Source organism: Myotis nattereri (assembly GCF_964212035.1).
Source record: "Myotis nattereri genome assembly, chromosome: 9".
In the NCBI taxonomy this organism is placed as follows: domain Eukaryota; kingdom Metazoa; phylum Chordata; class Mammalia; order Chiroptera; family Vespertilionidae; genus Myotis; species Myotis nattereri.
The window spans coordinates 4,816,959-4,823,085 of NC_138084.1; positions in this window are offsets into that span (position 1 = coordinate 4,816,959).

Genomic DNA, 6,127 nt, shown 5'->3' on the forward strand with positions numbered 1-6,127 from the left:
GGAGGTCGGGGGCCCGCGTGCCTTCCAGCATCCGCGAGATGCCCAGTTAAACACCCCAGCTTCCTGACTACGCGCCACCCGCAGTTACCCCCCAAATGGCCTTCTTCCTCCGGCGGGCTCAGAATCCGGGGCAGCTCGGGAGGGCCCCGGAGGCCGCGCGCCCATCTGCCTGCCCTTCCTTGCCTCCTCGCCTCGCTCCCGCTTCCCCGACACTCCCTCTCATCTCCGCATCTTTGGCTGCTTTGGGGGAGGCAGTAGCAAGAAAGAGATTGCAGAGGAAGCTGAACATCCAAGGCGGGGTGGTGACTAGGCAGAGAAAAATGCGGAGGGAGAGACCAATGGGGACATTCGTCTGACATACTGCTCTAGCCGGTTTGGCTCAGTGGGTAGAGCGTCGGCTTGTTCGATTCCAGTCAAGGGCACATGCCCGGGTTGTGGGCTGGATCCCCAGTAGGGGACTTACAGGAGGCAGCCGATCCACGATTCTCTCTCATCGTGGATGTTTCTCTCCCTCTTTCTTCCTCTCTGAAATCAATAAAAATGTATTTAAAAAACCATACAAATATTTTTTTAAAAAAAGAGGTGCCATCCCTCCGGCCAAAGGGCTGGGAATTATGGACACAAGCAGCGGAGGACGCCTGTGACAGGGGATGTGGGGGAGAAGAGAAGGCGGGAGGGGGATGAGGAAGTTGAGGCACTGGCCACAAGCGCTTTGCGGAAGAGGAAATTCCCCCTGTGGGGAGGAGGGGAAACGTGGGGCAATGGTGAAATCTTGTGGGAACTTTGGGGGAATTAAAAAACCCCAGTACTTCCGCTTTCCTCTCAAGGTCACCCCCAGTTACCGTGTGTTTACTCTTACCTACCAGTTCCTGGCTGTCCCCCTAGGCTCATTTTCCTGCCATCACATCATCCCTGGCCACACACAGGTCCCCTGGACTGCCCAGGCTGGTGAGAATCTTCAATGGGTGATGTCAGAGCTTTGGGGACTGTGATTGTTAGGTAACCAGTACAGGACACCAAAGTGCAGGAGTGGGGTCCTGGGGGGCTCCTGGACAGATCTAAAATGTTCTTGGGAACTTACTTGGAAACCTCATGTCCAGTTTTCTGGCTTCTGGGAGATGTGGGAGCCTGGAGGGCTGGGTGCCTCTATCAGGGAAGAAAGCAGACTGACTGTCAGGCTAAGAGGACAGAGGTGGGAACTCAAATCTGAGACTAAACAATATTAGGGGAGCTGGGCCAAGGGGAGTCAGAGGGGGCAAGATGGGAGGTGGGTCGCCCACCCTTAGGGGTCAGGCCTCAGTGTCTTCGGAGAGAATAGGGAACGTTAAATCGACTGCCTTCCCCTATTTCTCTCTAAGCTTTGGAGAGCCCTGCCTGTACGCTGAGGTCCCTGATTACCTCTTTTATTTGGATTTCATCCGCATCTTTTCATCAGTCACAGTAGAAGAAGTCCTGAGGCCTTTTTTACGCATCCTCCTCAAAAGGGGATATTGAGACCCCTAGGCAGGCTGTCGCTATAAGGCTGTGTGCCAGCTGGTGACAGGAGCCTCCGGCAGGCCCAGCCCAGACTTCCTGGGTCAGCCTTGGAGCCAAAGGACTTGCCTCCTACGTGGCACTTTGAGGGGTCCACCCCGGAGATGCAGCTTCTGGGCTGTTCCGGGGAAGGGCCCGAGGCTGAGGACCCTGAAAGAAGCGGTTGTTCAGTGGCCTGAATGCGGTTTGGAGGAGCCGGGTGCCCGCAGCACTCACGCTGGCCCACCATGGTCTGCCCCTCTCCCCAGAGCCCTGTGTGCCGGGAAAGCCCAGCCTGTAACATTGAAAACAGAATGTTCCTGGGTTATTTATAAACGAAGCCCAGCCCGTTGCTGGTGGATGGGCCACTGGTTTTCTCTAAGGAGCTGAAAGGGCGGGAAGAGGGGCTCTTTCTCCCTCAAGAAGCTCAAATGGGCGGATGTTCGCGTCCCAGAGTTGGTGCCAAGATACTGGGCGCCTTCTGTGTCTAGGGCTGCCCCGCACGGGGAACATGTCCTCACTTTCCTTGTTTTTTGAGTCAGATGGCTTCTATCTGATGAGAAAGTTTTGTGAACCGTGAATGAACCCTTTCACTTTTGGTTTCTCTGTTTCACTTTCTGTCTGTGCTCGGATCCCGGGGGGAAAAGATTGAGGAAGGGTTCAGATATTTCCTTTATCTCAGAAATGATGCCCATCCCTCACTCCCAGTGTGTGTGTGTGTGTGTTTCTTTCACAAACACACACCTGCAAGCCCCCCCTCAGAGACTGCGCTCAGCCGGCGGAAAGGGGCCACCTGCTTTCTCTCCGAGTGGTTTGCTCAGTCCCAGGTGGCCTGGTCTAGAGAAGTGTCTACAAGGTCTCTAAAAACAGCCTAAAAAAAAAAAAGAAAGAAAGAAAGAAAAATGGTTTTATTTCCCCTCCAAATATGGCAGAAGAATCAGGCCGGGGAAAAGCCCCAAACACATAGGTGTGTCCCGGGGCGGGGAGTGGCTCCTTCTTCCCGCTGAGAACGTTTGCACAGCAGCGCAGCCTCTGGTCCTGCGGTCCCGAGAAACGGATTTGGCCAACAGATCGGTTTTGCCAAAACAAAGAAAAGGACCGGAGAGGCCTGCTGCTCCCGGCCCAGGGTCTCCAGGGCGGGAGGAAGGGCGTCCACAGCCCACGGGGCCTCCCTCCTCAAGAGGCGCCTGCGGGCGGCCAGGCCCGGGAGCGGGAGCGAGGGCTCCACAGGCCTCGGAGCCCACAGCCGGACCGGACCGGCGGCTTGGAAGTGACGGAGTCCGGGCTGCCCAGGGTCTCTGCTTCCAAAGGTCAATGAGGAGAAACCGAGGCCCCGATGGCTCCCGCGAGGTCCCCGGGCTGCAGGAGAAGCTGGGCCTTGGGGATGCAAACACCGCTCTTTCCGCGCGCGCACCATCTGAGGTCGCAAGGGCGGACGGACGGGACGGGACGGGAGGCACCGCGGGAGGGGGTGTCCAGCGTCTTTCTCCCGAAGCAGCCCCCGCCCTGCGGCCTGCGAGCCCAGCCTGCCAGGTTCCAGGTGCGGTGCTCTCCTGAGCAGAGCTGCGGGGCCTCCGCACACGTTTAATAAAAACTGTGGCTGAAACCGGTTTGGCTCAGTGGATAGAGCGTCGGCCTGCGGACTCAAGGGTCCCAGGTTCAATTCCGGTCAAGGGCATGTACCTTGGTTGCGGGCACATCCCCAGTGGGGGGCGTGCAGGAGGCAGCTGATTGATCTCTCTCATGGATGTTTCTAACTCTCTATCCCTCTCCCTTCCTCTCTGCAAGAAATCAATAAAAATATATATTTAAAAAACAACAACAAAAGTGTGTGTGGGCTGGAGAGTCCCACCCACCGCTGGCTGCTGAACTCTGCCACACCCGTGTCTCTAACCCTTGGCCTCTGGCCCCATTTGCAGGGGCTGCGGGGGCAGAACGGCAGCCGAGCGCAGGGTGCAGGGTGCAGGGTGCAGGGTGCAGGGTGCAGGGTGCAGAACCACCCAGCCCTGCCTCCACGCCTGGGCTGCGGACACGCTGCGTTTGGGACGCCGCGGGAAGTGACTTATCCCTGCACGTGAGAACTCTGCCTTCGCAGTGATACTACCAGGGATCCCTTGGCAGGGTCTTGGGGTCCCCTTTCTCTACAGTGATGGAAACGGGGGTGGAGCCCTGATGTCGCTCCTCTCAGCAGCCTGAGAGTGCACAGGAGATGCGGGAGTGTTGCGAAGGAACCTGGTCTTAGCCCCACCTGTGCCAGCACAGCCTCTTGCCCGCCTCACCTCCACTCCAGGCATGTTCTTCACTCCCGCGGCCTCTCCCACACCATGGCCTCTACCCCCTACTCCCTCATGGCTGGAAAACAGCCTGAGCCTCACAGTGGGCCTCGCAGGCTGGGGGCTACAGTCATTCTGTCCTGAATCGTCTCATACTAAACCACCAGGGCACAGATCCCAGCTCATCCTTTTTTTTTTTAAATTATTAATATGATTTTATTGATTTCAGAGAGAGGAAGGGAGAGGGAGAGAGAGAAGCATCAATGATAAGAGAGAATCATTGACTGGCTGCCTCCTGCATGCCTTCCACTGGGGATCGAGCCTGCAACCTGGGCATGTGCCCTGGCCAGGAATGGAACCTGACCTCCAGGTTGGTGCTCAACAGTGAGTCACATTGGCCAGGCACCAGCTCCTCTTTAATGAGTCCATCCTCTTGCCTCTGGCCCAGCCCCTCACCTCCACACCTTAATGAGGGGTCATTGTGCCCAAAGCCACCCACCAGTCCCCTCCACTGACCTAACACCTCCCTGCTCCTCCTCCCATAGGTCTCCACACAGGCCACTCTGAGCTGGGTGGTCCATGCAGCTGTCCCTCCCTCCTGGCCCAGCTGGAACATTGCTCTGACCTTTGTCTCCTCCATCCTGCCCGTAAGGCCAGGCCAGGGGGGTGGGCCATCTGAAGAGGAGCTGGATGCCAAGGAGATGAGAGGGCCACGTGTGCCCAAGCTCCATGCTCATCCCCAGACATACATGTTGCGGCTTCTCCCAGGGCAGGAAGGCAGCGAGACCCTTCTCAGAGCTGGGGGCAAGCCCCCATCTCCCGCTCCTCAGCGTGGCCTCCTGCCTTGGTTCCAAGAACTCCTTCTGAAACACCCTCTTGCCCTTTGGTAATTGTAGGCAGAATTCCAAGAAGTCCCCAAGGTTCTCCACACTGCCGGGCGCACCGGCGATAAGGCCTGGGGTGGCCAGTATGGTGGGCTCACTCCCGCGACCGGTCATGTTGGATGGCACAGCTGACTTTCGATCAGGGATCAGCCGAGTGGCCGGACCTTATCACGTGAATTCTAAATGCAGAGTTTGCTCCGCTGGCGTCAGGAGTCAGAGGTTAAAAGCAGAAGAGTCAGCCTGCCCTTGCTGACTTGAAGAAGGCGGGGCCACTTGAAAAGGAATGTGTGTGGCCTCTGGGAGTTGAGAAGAGCCCGGCTGACAACCAGCAAGGAAATGGGCACGTCAGTCCCACAGCTGGAAGGACCTGAATCCTGCCGATCCTGGCCAACCGTCAGCAAGAACGAGTGTGGTTGCCCTGACCAGTTTGGCTCAGTGGATAGAGCGTCGGCCTGCGGACTCAAGGGTCCCAGGTTCGATTCCGGTCAAGGGCATGTACCTGGGTTGCAGGCACATCCCCAGTGGGGAGTGTGCAGGAGGCAGCTGATAGATGTTTCTCTGTCATCGATGTTTCTGACTCTCTATCCCTCTCCCTTCCTCTCTGTAAAAAATCAATAAAATTTATTGAAAAATAAAAAAAGAACGAGTGTGGAAGCAGATTCCTCCGAGGCCCTAGAGGTGGACTGAGCCAGGTTAACGTGTGATTTCAGCATTCCAGGCTTCGGACTTCGGACCTTCAGGTCCTTGGGCTGATAAGTGGCTGTTGTGGTACAAGTATCCCGCGAGTTTTGAAAGTTCACAGCACATCACTTCCCTTATCCAGCGGTTCTCAACCTTCTGGCCCTTTAAATACAGTTCCTCAAGTTGTGACCCAACCATAAAATTATTTTCGTTGCTACTTCATAACTGTCATGTTGCTACTGTTATGAATCGTCATGTAAATATCTGATATGCAGGATGGTCTTGGGCGACCCCTGTGAAAGGGTTGTTCGACCGCCAAAGGGGTCGCGACCCACAGGTTGAGAACCGCTGCCTTATACAAAAGCCCTACATTAGTACCTGTTTCTGCTCACCGAAAGAAACCCAAAGAGGATTTTCACTTTGGGGAAAATAGTGTTGTGAATGGTTAGCAGCGAGCCATTACAGAGGCAGTGGGTACGCCAAGCAGCGAGATTGGCGCGGCTTTTACTGTGCGTTAGTGTTATTTTAGGTGTTGTGTGTTGGTTGGTATGATTGGAAGTTCATTTCTTTGGTCTGGGACTGCTCAAAATTTTTTTCACATAAATCCATGGTTATTGCAAAACAAGATTAACGGTGATTGCTTCTTTGCTGCACCATTTCAGCGCAGGAACGGTTTCACAGGGCGGGCCAGAGAGGCTCCGTTGGTTGAGCGTTGGCCGGTGCACCTAAAAGTTGCCGGTTCAATTCCCAGTCAGGACACATACCTGGGTTTCGGGT